At 36.6% G+C, this 15814-nt stretch overlaps 1 protein-coding gene across 9 annotated transcripts in view; it reads left to right on the forward strand.

Annotated features, from left to right (window-relative positions):
- Nucleotides 1-9056: 9056 nt before the first annotated feature.
- The window catches only part of LOC108245298 (teneurin-3), a 401662-nt gene continuing 394904 nt past the window's right edge, over nucleotides 9057-15814 (forward strand). For 5 of the 9 annotated variants that reach the window (XM_017432073.3, XM_017432076.3, XM_017432082.3 and 2 more), the window contains exon 1: nucleotides 9057-9379. The gene's annotated coding sequence lies outside the window, so the exon portion shown is untranslated. The remainder of the gene's footprint in view (nucleotides 9380-15814) is intronic. The other 4 variants (XM_017432077.3, XM_017432080.3, XM_017432081.3 and 1 more) reach the window with 2 other exon arrangements.

The following is a 15814-nucleotide window of genomic DNA, read 5'->3' on the forward strand; positions in this document are numbered from 1 at the left end:
GCTGAAAGAAATTTTGACAATTACAAAATGGCCGACATTGGCAGTTGCAGACAAGCATCATAAAGGGCTGATCCTTGACACATGAGGAGTTCATGTGTGAAGTTTGACCTTTCTGCTGTAAACGGTTGCATAGTTAGAGCACGCACAAATTTTGGTCCCAATTTTCACCTTGGGTAGAACAACGGAAGAATAATATATAATAAAGAGACACCTTATTCGGTGTAGAGTAATAGGTGCCTGCATGCATTGCATAGAGAGCAATACAAGGCAGGCCCCAATTACCTCCATTAAAGCTCACCTACTTTGCTGCATTAACACACCTACAACAAAAACTTCTGATCAGTCACACAACACTTGAGCCAACATTGTGACTTTTCATGGAGTATTGAAAGGCCTTCAGTGTCTTTCAGGTAGCTTTGAAGTATTTTGCTCTGAGAGGCTCCTGCCATGTCACTCTTCTATAAATCTCAGATCAGTGGAGGTCTGTAGTTCTGGTTTTTCTTCTGGGTTCCATCTCCATGCAGCATCTCTGAAGCTAAGTCAAAGTGATCATCAGGTTCTTGGTCACTGCTGTCACCAAGCCCCTTCTCCCTTGACTGCACAGTGTGGCCAGGTGACCATCTCATTTAGCAAATGTGGTTAATCAAATTTTTTTTAATTTGCTAACTATGCGAGCCACTGAGCTCTGGGGAACAGTCAGTGCAGCAGAAGTGTCATTGTAACATTGGTCTTGTTTGTGCCTTGGAACAATTCTGCCTCTTAGTTCTGCATGCAGTTGGTTTGATCTCATGGTTTGATATGCCGGACGCACCTGAGCTAAATTTCAAGTGTTGTTTCAAAAGGTCTGAATACTTATATGAATGTAATCAGTAGTGACTGGTGGTAATATTTTGTAGGGTTGGCTAACAGATATATATTAAAATGCTGCAGATTGGATTCCAACAACAGAAACATCCAATTTTAAATAAAGAAATCCCGCTACAAATTGACATTACGTCCTGTTTCAGCACAAAGACAATTGTAAAACAAACTACCACAACAAACCAAACTTACACACATCCTCTGTCAGTTGTCCAATACTTAATTCCCATAAATTAGGGGTTTCAACAATAATTATTTCAGATGATTTTTCCCAGTCAAGCAGCTTTGCATAACACTGCACAATTATTATTCAACCTGATAAAATAAAATCAAACAAGACATGCAAAATTGGAAAGTGCATTTTTTTAAAGGCCTACCTTATTTAAAGAGAAGCTCACGCCGACAACTTTTCTGGGATGCAAAAAGGTTAGTAAGCACCTCGTTAGAGATTGCCAACAAAACCTATGATATAGATGAATTATATATAAGTGAAATAACAGACTGAGACAGAGTATATGGAACATTGTTTTCACAATTTAATTATAATTTACTGTTTTATTTTGACTGACACAACAGTGTAGGTCAAAGAAAATAAAAAGGCATCAGTTTGTATCAGTAAGTAAATTACATCACACTGTGTTTTGTACTTTAAAAAGTGGTTTAAATTTAATCAAACAGACTCTTCTACATGTTCTGTGAACATTCTGACACTAAAAGCAAGCTCACATATCTCTGATACAGCTGTCCTTTATGTCTTATTGTTTGGTTTCAACAGTTTCCAGTAAAAAAACAAAAACCTGCATTTTTTTTTTGTTACAGTCAACATAATAACAGTCAGGGTGAATTATTACCACCGACCACATTATATTTAACACAATATTTGTGTTTGTTCTACAAACACTAACAGACACATGTGTTTGCTTGTCATATAAAGAAGCAGTTTGCCCCCTACTGAACAATCAAAAGGTTACACATATTTCTTTGAAGTTTTCTTTGAAAAATAAGATAAAAAAAAATACTTTTTTCTCCAATTTCTTTCAGTGTGGAAAACTGATAATACCTCCATACTGACAGTGCATGTTTCTAATGCAAGGTTCAGTTACTTAGAAGATTGAACAGTTCAGCAGTCATGAACATTACTGCTAAAATACTGAAAGATTGTTCAATTTAGAGCTGAAAATCTGACCTATAATTAACAAGACGATGGAAGATCGATTGGTTCCCCTCACTGTATGAAGTCTTGTGTGTTGTGAAAGCATGATTTGTTTCTTCAATGTTTTAAATGTTTTAAACAAAGACCTGACATAATATGCTAATATTCAGGATATGTGTTGGAACCAAACTTTAGCTCAATAACTGTAAAACTGACTAATTTATAGCCATGTTTGTGTTTCCTAAAGTTAATTAGTGGTGGTGGCCATCTTGTATCAGGTTGGCTCCAACAGCTTACATCCAGTGATTACTTTCTAAGACTTTCATTAGTGGCAGTGGCCAATAATGACCTGAATCAGCCTATTTAGAAAATATAATAATTTCACAAGATATACCTTACAGAAAAACAGATACTATTAATGGCACACATTGAATAAGACATATGGATATGTTGGACTATATTTATCACAATCCCTTCCTTTAAAAGCTATCTATTTACTCGCCCTACAAACAACTCCAAGGGCATTGTCACTGTGTGTGTAAGTGTGCGTGCGTGTGTCTGTGTGTGTGTGTGTGTGTGTGTGTTTGTGTTCAAAAGTCATTCCTCATTTCAAGCAGTCAGGCTTTCTTGTCAGCTTTAAACTTGGAGCAACTCTTGAGCAATTCTTTTTTTAGGGTTTAAAGTTATGGTTTAAAAATTGCCTTTGAATATTGACTGTTTTTATTTTCTAAAGGGCTCCTAAACTCAAGGGATGAGCCAGTGTTTGTGTCCACACACAACATGAAATTTATCAAAGAACCCATTTTAATCAGATCTCCTGGGGTCTCATGTATCAAACAGTGCATAACTTTCCTACTGAAAGTTGGCATACAGACAAAATTCGAAAAGTGCGTGCACACAAAAATATTCAGATTTATCAAACCGTGTGGACATGTTTCGGCACATCTTTCCTTCATATACCCCAATTTACGTGGAACATGAGACACCTCCCTGACATACTTCCATTTAAATATGCAAATAAATGCAAAAATGTCATGCGTGTGTGAGTCTTCTTTTTGCATGATCAAAAATTATATCTAAATGCAGGAAAATGAGGAATTTCATTGAAAGTGAGTGAGAGACATTCCAAAATTAGGTAGTGGGGGGTAAAAACATATTTGTCACACTGTCCTATGGCATCTCCACCATACACAAAGAGTAGTAACAACGTATGTGATGCTGCAGTTGGTAGAGCAGCACACACCTGCAGAAGTAACAAAAAGGTTAAATGCTCAGACATAAAAATGAGAGTAAAGCGAAGAACTGCTGCTCATTGCCTCTAATCCAATAATGTTAAACATGAATATGTCTAACTTTATGAATATGTACATGAATTACAAATTATTATTGTAAATGATTAAAGTGAACCTGGAGCACAGATCTGCCTTCAGCACAATTCTGAGACTAAGGCATTTCCATCTTTACGGATGTGTTTAATACCATAATTACTGTAAACAAAGAGACGCTAGGAACTTGGTAGAATAGGCTTATTTATTAAATAGTTGATATTAAGAAACAAGTCGCTGCGCATGGATGGAGTGTTTCAACCCTGGTGTAGGGGAATTTGATATATGTGGGCATCATGCGAATGAGGCCGTCCCATACAGCTGGCATGGCATAGCTCAGGGATGACTGTGAAATACCCAACCTGTCAGCCAGCTCCCTCTGAAAGGCTCCGGTTGCAAGGAACCCCAGCATGGTGAGGACTTGAACTGGCACCAGCCATGCATGGCTCTCCTCCTAGTTTCCCTCTGTAATACTGCTGCCAGTTCAGTGCAGAGTTTTAAAAATGGCCCTGGGAACTCTGAATTAGAAAATAATCTAGGCATCATTGTATGCCAGCAGGTCAATGTGATCCCTGAAAAGATGCTCAATCTGAATTCTTCTATTGTCAATGTCCTCCACCAGCACCAAAGCTGCTTTTGTTCCAGTTACACACAACTTTACAACTTTTCTTGGAGAAGCTGCTCGTTTCGGAACAACAGTTTGGACCTTAAATTCGGCTTATTGGATTCGAGAATGTACCAGCAAAGACTTCAAGGCAGACTCAAAACAAAGTCAGCCTGTTCCAAAACAACTCTGTTATTAGGCTTTCCGATGTGGCCTTGAAGGCCAAAGTCTTATCAATTCTCCCTGGAATTTATGTCAACAGAAGCTTGTTGCCCTCTTGCCTGTGAACATCTGTGAATGTGATTCATGGACTTTTCTGCACACACACACAAACACACACACACACACACAATTGCATCACACCGCCTCCTACCGTCTGGAAACAAACATACACATTCTCATACTCATACTCTGCTGTCGCAATCATTTTTGTTATCTCTCTCCCTGTGCTCCTTGCAAAGAATGTGTGTTTACATTTACACAGGACAAAACAAGAGGAAACTTTACAGTTTAGATTGGAATTAGGTTGTTTCAATAATTTTTAATGTGTGTTATATGGTATGATGTATAGGGTTAAATGGTTAAATGGGGCGGCAGTGGTTCAGGAGGTAGGGGGGTTTGTCTTGTGATTGAAGGGTTGCTGGTTCAAGCCCCCACTCCGGCTGTCTCAGCCGTTGTGTCCCTGGGCAAGACACTTCACCCGCCTTGCCTACTGATGGTGGTCAGAGGGCTCGGTGGCGCCGGTGTGATGGCAGCCCCACCTCTGTCAGCCCGCCCCAGGGCAGCTGTGGCCACAATGTAGCTTACCACCATCAGTGTGTGAATGAATGGGTGAATGATTGTAGTGTAAAGCGCTTTGGGGTCCTTGGACTAGATAAAGCGCTATATAAGTTCAAGCCATTTACCATTTTAAATGTCATTAAATTTCATTGTTCAACTTTAAATCATAAATGTTCAAACTCATGAGAAAACATGTTTTAATATCCCTTGAGCTCACAAAAACAAAGAGTCATTTTTTTTGTGTATTTGGGCAAGTATTTTGTAGTTTTCCAACCCATGCAAATCTTTTGGTGGTTTCTCACCAGGCTGTAACTATTGGAGATTAGTTGGTGACTCAAAATTGCAAGAATGAAAATGGGCAAATTTTCCATTGTGGTCTCACTGAACTCAGAGAGTCAGTTTTTAAAAATCATGACATTTCTTTTAGAAAAAAAACTGCATTACAATGCAATGTTATATATATATATATATATATATATATATATATATATAAAACATTGCATTGTAATGTATATAAATCTGCACAGCCTCTAGGATTGTTTTGTTGCCCACCTCCACCCACATTGGCCCTGCTTTGTACCAATCTCAGCCACCCCAACATTTATGATTAGACTGTAATGCAAGAATAATTGTAGCCCTTTAATAGTTGCACAGTTTTAAGCAGGATGTGCTTTGCTTTCAAACTGACAAAAAATCTGAAAAATTTTATACAGTTCTGATGTGAGTTTGTGGAGACATGTAGGAAAAGTGTTTTTGTATAATAAATGTTTATTGTTAGGATAAGATAAGATAAGATAAAACTTGTTCTTTTTTCTTGTTTTACTGTGCTTGTTTTTCAAATACTAAGCTATAATTTAGAGGTACTGGGTCCAGTCTTCTGTTTTATTAAAAAACAATAATTTATCTAAAACAACAGCACATCTTTAAAATAGAATCATTGTATTGCAAGTGTTAGATAAGTTTGAGCAGAATTTTCCATTGAGGTTACAGCATTGTAGCTTAACCTGCATGTAGTGTAAACAGTTAGTGGATTATCATCTAATACTAGCAAAAAAATACAAATAAAAAGGCATCCAAACACTGTCAAAAAGTGAAATGAGGAATAAATTGAGAATTTTTTTGAATGAATGAATGATACAGATCTGAACACAAGTCATCAATGAAAAGTGAGAGATCAGAAAATATGTTTTACTATTTTCCAGAGATGGAAATGTGCTTGGATACAAATCCTCAATCTGTGGATGGATTTGTATCAAATGACTATCAATCAAAAACAAGTGTTTCATCTAACCTCTTGCATGAAATAAACTCTCACATTTTACACTGACCTATGTCAGCTCAAGTGTACAGAAACAATTTGTCGTTAAAACGTCACACTATCAAAACCACTGATATTTTCATTGGACTGTTCCTATAATTTAAATGCTTTTAAAAAAGATACCAGAGACAAAGTGTTTTCTTTTTTTTGTTTGTTAGATTGTTTCGTTTCCCCTTCTGGTCTCATGGAGCTCAGAGCAGCCTCCCCCTTTCCTACCTGTCGCTCTGAGCTTCGTTCAGTTGTGTTCAGCAGCTGAGGGCCAATTCCCTAAACTTTTATGGTATTAAATTAGACCTTATTGGTTGGATATACATTTTATCTGCAGGATAACTCAGTTAGTCAGTCATGGCTCGTCTACCAAAGGAGTAACATTCTTCTTTCTTTTTAAGGTAATACTTTTTTTGTCCGAACGAGGAGAGAACAAGGCGAACCCAAGATGCAGACTCATCTTTTAAAACAAAAACTGATTTATTAAAATAACAAAACTAGAAAACAAAAAGCTGACGTGGCAGCAAAACTAACTATAACAAAAATCCAGGCAGTTAACAAAGGCAGGACAAGGCGAGGCAAAAACAGAGAGGGACCAGAGACCAGACTAGAATCAAACATGAACAAACAACAATGAATCAGCAGAGAGGTGGAGAGGAAGACCAAGTTTTAAAGCAGAGGGTGATGAGGAGAAGTGGGAACAGGTGTGTGATTAGGAGTGAAGACAGCTGGAGATGGGTGTGACAGGAAACCAGAAAACTGCTGAGCGGAGGACAGGTGAGTGATGACAAAACAGAACCAAAACATAGAGAAGACAAAACAACACCAAGACAAGGACAAAAAACAGCAAACACAAGAAAACCCCAAATCAAAACAGAACTAAACCCAGACACATGACATTTTTGAAACAAACGTTTGTAACAAGCTACAAGAAGTAGCATGTTAGCAGCTGGAATATATACAGCCTGCTGCAGGCTCGATACAGAGGATAGTAACCAGCTAATTATTTACTGACATCAGCTTGTCAGACCTTAGAGTCTAACAATCTAAATAAATATAAATAAAGCAGCCTCTTTAATTTGGTGTTATAGCTGACTTGATTCTTAAATTAAATATACATTTAAAAATTGATTTCAATACTTGTGATTAAATAAAAAGTATAGCCTTGATCTTAAATATCATTATAAAAAAATTTATAATAAAAAAGTCTGATCACAGATTACATGCCTGCCGCCAGGATTTTGAGTGGGGGAGGGTTCTTTTTTAGGAAAAACTGGACCTTTTTTTAGCTGGAGATATGGGGGTCACTTAGGTCTCCACTGGGGTCCAGGGGCAATGCCCAGGTGGGGGGCCCAGAGGGATAAAGCCTCCCTCTGTGGTGTTCAGGTGCAATTTCACACATTGCGGCTTCCTTTGAAATGCAAATTGGAAGGGTCTGAAAACTTCCACTCTGTAAACAGCCTCCAATAGCAAATGCTATAGGTGAATCTTTTTGGGTAAAGTAGGTGGGTTGTCCGAACCCCCCAGGTAGATTGGTTTAAAATCTGTCCTGAGTTCAAGAAAAAGCTCATTTTAAACAGAGTGACATCAACCTGTCAAAACTTGTCTCTGCCTCCTTATTTATATCTGGGCATTAAAAAAAAAGACAACAAAAAATAAGTAGTTCATGGAGTTTTATTATAATACCTATAAATAATCTTTATTAAGCAATGTGTGATATTATTTCGGCAGAAAAATTAATAGTAATCGCATTTTTGTTTTTAGATAAAAGCAAATAAATTGTGTGATGCATTTTTATATTTTTGTTTTAGTACTATCAAACTATTTTTCCTCAAATTTATTGTATCATCAGAATCTCACACCTAAACTCATTTTACTTTTCTTTTAATATTTTGTGAAAATCAGAAGGTGTTTTTGTTGTGATGATCAGCAGGGATGAAGCATCTCTGAGGTGCTGATGCTTCCATGGATTTGTTCCAATAGCTTCAGATAATGTTCATCTCCTGAGAGTTTTTTTTTTTCTTTTTTTAAAATCTGAACTTCTGCTGTCCATCTTTAGTATTGCTTTCCTCAATTTTCAAAAAACAACCCAAAATACTGTAGTAAATATATCAGACCTATATGTGGAGCTATAATGCTGCCAAAAATATGTCAAAAAGTACACCAGAAACAGGAAACAAGATGTGAAGCTGTGACATAAAGCTTACATACCAGGTAGATTGCACATTTTTAAACCATAGACTGTATACATATTAGAGACAGAGCAAATAATTGACAGACTGATTTTAAAAATCAGCTGTCGGTCATACCTGTACATAGTTAATCAATTACTCAGCGGAAACATGAAGACGCAGCAGTAGCTGCTACAACAATCTTAGTGTATCCAACCACTTAGTTTTTATAGGCAAGGTTTGTGCTGTATATCCCCTGCCCTGATTTCTAAAAACTAGCATCAGTATTGGCCACATACTTACAAAAACTATTCACACTGTCCCAATTCAACTATTATCAAGGTTCTAAACATTGTAGTAAACATCATAGTCTGTTAGGCTTGGGGTTGTAGATTAGGTCAGACTATGACTTCATTATTTTCAAAAGGTTGTGTTTAAGGTCCATGCAAGACCACAGAGTGGCATTTCAAGATTTTTCGCTCTGAAACCCAAATGTAGTTCTCCTAAAAGGTTGTTTTAGTGTCAACACAAGGCTCATATATATATATATTTATATATATATATATATATATATATATATAAACCTGACTAAATCCCAAAATAAATTTGTTCAGACTGAGAGGTGGGAGACCGGAAACGGTTTTCCTCGTGATCCACGTCCTCAGTCCGACCCGTCACAGTCTGAGCACACTGGAAAAGTCACGGTTGACCCCCCCAGCTACCCCACAGCATCCCTCCTCGGTCCCTCTGCACGCGCACGCGCGCGCGCGCCCACGCGGGGAAGACGTCAGGGCTGAGCTCAGCAGGGATCCCCGGCACTCCATGTGTAAGTGGCTCGGTGCTGGCTCCGTCCGGACCGGGAGGAGATGAGCTCGGCTCTGCTCACAGCGAACACGCGCTCCGTCCGCCGCGTGCCTTTTCTCTGCGCTGCAAACAGAGCGCGAGGAGGAGAGGGGAACATGGAGGAGAAGGACCGCGAGCTCTGATGTAGCGTCACCTCTGGACCCGGACCGGACCTCCGCGCGCACTTTAAAGACTAATGGAGATGTGTGCCGGAACCGAGCCAAAGCTTTGACTGACTGTCTTCTCACTTCATCAGGACAAAGAAAGGACTCAGCTGTGGACACGGTCTGTTTGCCTTAAAGTAGAGAAGAAGGAGGACCGTCCAACATCTGTCAGGTAGGACAGACGCACCCGGCTTTGCTTTGACCTCAGTCCTCCTGCTTCAGGAGAAAAAAGTTTGTTTCATCTTAAAACGCAGAGCTGATCAGAACCTGCCAGCAGCTGGACTGAAACAGGATGAAGAAGTCACATTTATCTGGCTTTACTGGACAGCAGGTCCGTTCTTAGTTCCTTTTCTTTCTAAATATGATCACACTTTAATGTCAAAATACAAACGAATAAAAATACATTTAATGTAATGATGATAGGTGATATCAGAAGAGAAAACTGTAGCCTATCTTTGTTTTTATCCAGTGGGTTATTCAGCCTCAACCATGTATCTTTAAAACCTAAAAGCAGATTATTTATTTATTTATTTATTTATTTATTTATTTATTTATTTATTATTATTATTATTATTATTATTATTATTAAAACATATTCTTTGAATCTTGTCCTGCTTTTATTGTCTGTTGCTGTGTTAAATGATCTTTAGTGATTTTTATGAATGAATACCAGAGGAGGTTCTGATTTAGAGTGCAGGATGTGTTTGGGAGTGAAATAAACAGTAACACCATTCTCTGAGAAATAGACATTATTAGAGTTTTATTCTCATTATTTGTGTGTGAGAAAGGTTCCTGTATGACGGAGGAGTTAGTTTAGTGAAGTGTGAGATGGTTAGAAAGCCTCTCGGTGGTTTTGGTTCTCCTCCGGTGTAGTTTTTCCCTGTCTGCTCTCATGCCATCATTCCACTGCTCTCAGTACTTTCATACATTTGTTTTCTTGTGAACCATTTATGTGAGTTTAAATCAAAGCATCCAAGCTTTAGTTTTTACCCTTACACAAAGCTGCTTCTGTCAGGACTTTGAATTTAGAATAATAAGTCCAAAGTATTCATAGTTTGAGCCCATCAGAAATGGTTTGATTTGGCGCTTCAGTACTTCACACACAATGAAAAAGGTGGTTCATATTTAAAGATGTGGAAGTTTAACAATGTTGTTTTATATACGCGTGAATATGACTGATATTTATCTGATTTTTCAAACAGGACATATTCTAAATAAATACAGATTTATTATAAATACAGTAAAAACATGACATTACTGTCAAGTTTTTACTATTTTACTAAAACACACACCCAGCTGTCAACTGAGTTTATTTTAGTTTAGTACATATTCCATCAATAAATTAAAGGATATGACTAAAACATAATTTAAAAAGAAGATGTTTCATATACAAACTGATTAAATCCCAGGAAATATTTGTACTTAACAAATGAATTATATATATTTTTATTTTATCTATCACTGTGACAGTGATAAAACAGTGAAATAGGGAACATTTATCTGCACTTAGAGAGGATATTTGCCATGAAAAAATTTGTTTACTTTTGTTTTGGGATATTGTTGTTTTCTGTTTTTTTACTCATCGTTCTACATTGCTGTCTTTCATCCTGGTCAGTTTTACTTTTACACAAACTCTGGTACAGTTCGGCCAAATTGGATATGGTTGTGGTTGTATGCAGAAATCTTTTACACATTCAGTACATTTTTTGTTTGCTAAAGTCAATCCTATTGTAAAAGATATTCCATTTAAAATGCAAACTAAATATAAAGTTTTGTTCTGACTGAGAAACAACAGAATCAGATTATCCTAATCATGGAGGAGGACTTACCACTGCTTCAAAATTGCATCAGCCTCCCATTTCATCTTACGGTATCCCTTTACTTATTAAAGACCAAATAATCCTTAAAGAAATGCATATCACTCACTGTCTTTTATGCCAGAGTTTTAGACTAAAATCATGATGAACTACCACATAATTAAGGTAAACCTTGAAAATAATGTCATGCGCGATCCCTTGCGATATCTCACCTGAGCTGTTAGAGCTCAGAGTACGGCTGTGAGTAACTCTCAGCTACTACTACACCAAATCTTAGCCCATTAACTGTAAAATTCACTGAGTTAAAATCATTTTTGTGTAGGCTATGGATGGTTAGCTGTGGCGGCCATCTTGGGTTGACTCCAAAAACTAATCAGTTGTAGTCAGTTAATTTCATTAAAATCTGTTTAATGGTTAATGAGATATTTTGGTAACAACAGAAAGAGATGATTCCAATTGTTATTACCAAAATTTTAAACAGATCTCTTATGGTTAGTTAGAGCTCAGAGCATCAGTCATCAGCTTAGTATCTGTAAAACTGACTGAGTTTTAGTCATTCTTGTGTTTGCTAAGGTCGAATAGCTGTGGTGGCCATTTTGAATCAGACTTTTGACTCCAGATGTTTTAGTTCTCTCATCTCCAAGAAATCAGCTCGTTGGGAAACTTTAACTTCACTTATTCATGTGCCTACGATGTCTTATATAAATTTGCGTATATATGGATGTGTGTGTGTGGGGGGGGGGGGGGAGTTCTTATTGTTAAATATATTTTGGTATTATGATAAATATTCCAATCGTGTCTGGTGCCTTTTAAGTATATTTTTGTACAGAACAGGAAGTGAAGGTGTGTTCTCATTAGGACTGTGCAAAAAAATCAAATTTACTCCAAACGGTCACAAATATGTGTTAACTGACAAAAAATGTTTTTTATTAAAAATATTCTGCCATATCATGTGTGACGACTCAAACAGTCAGATCAAAATAGGGAAGAGAGAGCTGCGGAATTAGTTGTTCTTCTATTATGAAAAAAAAAAATATGTATACAAGTATTTAGATGAAACATTTCCAAATATGATTATAGCCTCAGTTAAAGCCCGGTAACTTTGTGCTGAAGGAGCTGAAAGCTGCAGTTGTAAGTGGAAAAGTAAGTGGACTTCAACAAAACAACAGATACAGAGGTTGCAGTGGAATGTCACCATCATCATCGTCTTCATCACCGAGGCAAAAGAGACAGAGCTATATTACTATAGTTCTACTCTATATTTACTGTAATAGTAAGGAAATCTAGAGTAGATTTTAGATTTTTTTTGGCAAGCACTTCTGTTTTACATATATCAAACTATTTTTTCCTCTCATATGAAACAAACTTAAGATTTTTTACAAATAAAAAATATTATTTAAAAAAAAATATTTTACAAAATCATAGGTAGGTTTTTCCTTTACAAATGACTTAAAGTCAGATTTTAAAGCACTTTTTACTAAATCAGTGAATGTTCTGTTGAATCAAAACACTTTTTGCTCTAATTTAGTTGTAATTTGACCATATTGATAAAATTTTAGTTTTTTTGTGATTTTCCCATTTAATTATTGAAATGATATTAATTCAGGTATGATAAGAAATTTTTTAGGTACTTAAAAAAAAAAGATTTGATGATTAGATGTGAATTACATTGCTGATTTAATTTTTTTGTGTTTAATATATTATTTAGTGGCCTACATTTGTATTAATATTTTGTCACTTATTTTAAGGGAAAGTTCAACAGGAGGAGATTAGGGACAAATTCACCTTTAAGGCATCTCACTGTTCTTTAAGTGCAATAAATGAAATGTTTCCAAATTCAGTGAATATTCATTTTCAATTATCCTGATTGCAATACTGGTCAGTATAATCGTGATTATGATTTTTTCAAGCAGCCCTTGTTTTCTTTCGCGTTTTCACTCAAACACTCGTGAAGATGGTGCGTTTTTTTGTTGTTGTTTTTTATTGGGCATTAAAAAGAATTATTTTTTCTTTCACACAGTGTGTAAAACTGTACACTGCGGTGTGGGGCTTGAGCTCCCGATCTGTGGACACAAAGACAGTTTAATCTAGTAGAACTTGATGTGGCTCAGAACGGTCCGAAAACAATGCACATGTCTATGTGTTAGTATGTTTGACTGCAGACCTGTGTGTGTGTGTGTGTGTGTGTGTGTGTGTTTTGTACCAATTTGGTATTGTCAAGACCTTTGTGCTCTGTGGGCTGTTGTGTGTGTTTCTGAGTTTGTCTCCATATTTTCACTAATTACCACAAGAATCCTTGCACTGAAATTTTATGTACAATGTGTGTGTGTGTGCTTGTATATGTATTATCCAGGGAGAGTTCATCCTGAAGATCTAGCTGATGAAAGCTACTTGGAGCCGTATAAGTGGAGCCCGTGTCCAATAGCAGAGCCTGTGTGTGTGTGTGTGTGTGTGTGTAGCATCTTCATTGTTTCTCCAGCAGTGTTATACTCGATCTTTCATACAACATGAATGCTCTACAGTGGGGTTTTGCCCTTAAAGACAGCTCAGGATTTGACTAGAACCCTTATTATAGATCTCTGGAGTCAAAAACACATTTCCAGTTTGCTTTACCAGATGAAAGCATCTACATAAGTTTCAGGTTTTTGTCACCTGCATAGCACATCAACAATATGTCAGTGATAGTAAATGAATTTAAATAACAGTGGTCCTCAATTAAAATTCAGCCAGGTCATCCTAAAGAAATTTTCTATAGAAAAGATCCAGAATATAAATATTTCAAATGTCTTTTAGTGACAACCAGGCTGGTGTTCTCTTCCCTCACCATATTGTTTTTCAGGCCTGTACCTCTCCGAGGGCTGGCATTTTCTCTCTGCAGAGAAAAGCAGAGGGAAACTGCTGGCTATACGTGGGAATTACCGTAAATGTTAGAAAAGTTGCACTGCCTAAAATAAGATATCATAAATTGTAGAAAAGCTGCAGCACCTAAAAGAAATTACCATAAATTGTAAAGAAGCTGCAATACCAAAAATGTGGATTGTGCCTCACCAAAAATACATCTTTGTAAATATGGGAAAACGTGCACAAGCTAATATTTACATATATTTTCATTCTACTGAAATTAAACAAACGATTTAGGTCCAGGTAAGACTTCATTTGGATCTGGATTCAGACCGCGGTTTGCCATTTGTGGACCCCTATTCAGGGACGCCTCTGAAAATAGAATAGAATAGTAAGCAAATATGTAGGAAAAATGTTAAAGCAATGAATGTTTCAGCAAGCGACAGGCACTACGATGGTTTAGAAGAGTCTTTCCATCGGCATCTCACACGGCAACAGCATTACCAGACATACGCTAGTTATCACTTCTAAGAGATAATTTTGCCCTCTATACGATGTATGATCAATATTTTAAAAAATCCCATAATGTGCAGTATTTGGACCACTTCAGTGCATGAATAAATCAATGCTTTACCAAACACAATTAGGATACAATGTGTATATATACCATGCTAGCTTGTTTAGACTACGCACTGTTTTTTTGTTTTTTTTTGGGGGTGTACTGTTAAGTGTTCAGCTCATCCTGCACCCCACACAAGTGGAGATGCTGATCTGTAAGTGGGCTTTTTTTCAACCATTTTGTTAGATTATTTATTACGATTATTTTGTTTTATATATATATATATATAATATTATAATATGCACTGTCCATAATGATGTGCTATTGAAGGAGATAATTATGAGCCCACCCAGTTTATAATGTAAACTGGGTGTGAACAATAATTTTCCTCAAAATACAATAATTTTAAGCCACTGGTACAATACTTCAACATTTCCCATCTGGCAACCCTGCATGACAGACTCTTCAGGCTGAGTGTTTCAGAGAGACATCATGTTCAGAGTGCAGAGTCCAAACCTAAATCCCACTGAGAAGCTTTACACTCTGCTGTCATTAAGACATGACAAACAATACAACTGTGGATGAAAAAAAAAGCTGAGACAATGCAAACTTCAAGGTTATTGAAATATTTTTATGATGAATGCATGCTGTGTCCAATTTATTGTGATTTTATTTTTTGCCTAGCAGTGTAAATTTGTTTTTGAAATAAGACGTGCTTTGTATTACGTGAAATGATCACAGAATGAATATCTGGCAGTTTTCAAATTCACACACTCACTTTCAGAGAAAAAGCATGAATCATCCTGAAAAACATCTGAACCTTGGAGTTTCTAAAGCTATTCCACTTAAAACTTTTTTTTTATTTATTTAGGTGTAGGTGTTACAAATAAATGGTTAGGCTAGTAATGAAAACTGCATCATAAAATGTTGGGGTTTGTAAACACATCAAGCCCTGGAAACCACAGCAAATTAAAACTAACAAACAAAAAACATCACAGTTTTTCATGTTTTACTGTGACCTCACTGTATTTTTGTGCTGAAACAAACAACATACCACTTTGAATTAGACAGTTAATATTAAAACGACCAGATCAATCTTCGCAACGGTTTTTCTTTTTTTTTTTTATTGAACCAAGGAGTAAGGACTGGTTGATTATAAAAACATGATTCTTAGGTTGTCTAAGGCAGTTTTCTCTCAGTCAGTATAGCTTCTCAATTCTGAATCTCTTTCATGGTTAATATTCATTTCTTTCTTTCTTTTTCACCGTCTGCCAAGAAGAAGAGGTACTTCCACTCCAGTTTTTTTTTCCTTTACTATGTTTAATTACTATTTTTAAACAGTGTTGTTATGGTTGAACAGAGTATGCATATTTGTATTTTTTTTGCAGCT

The sequence above is a fragment of the Kryptolebias marmoratus genome, linkage group LG6 (assembly GCF_001649575.2).
Source record: "Kryptolebias marmoratus isolate JLee-2015 linkage group LG6, ASM164957v2, whole genome shotgun sequence".
NCBI classification, from domain to species: Eukaryota; Metazoa; Chordata; class Actinopteri; order Cyprinodontiformes; family Rivulidae; genus Kryptolebias; species Kryptolebias marmoratus.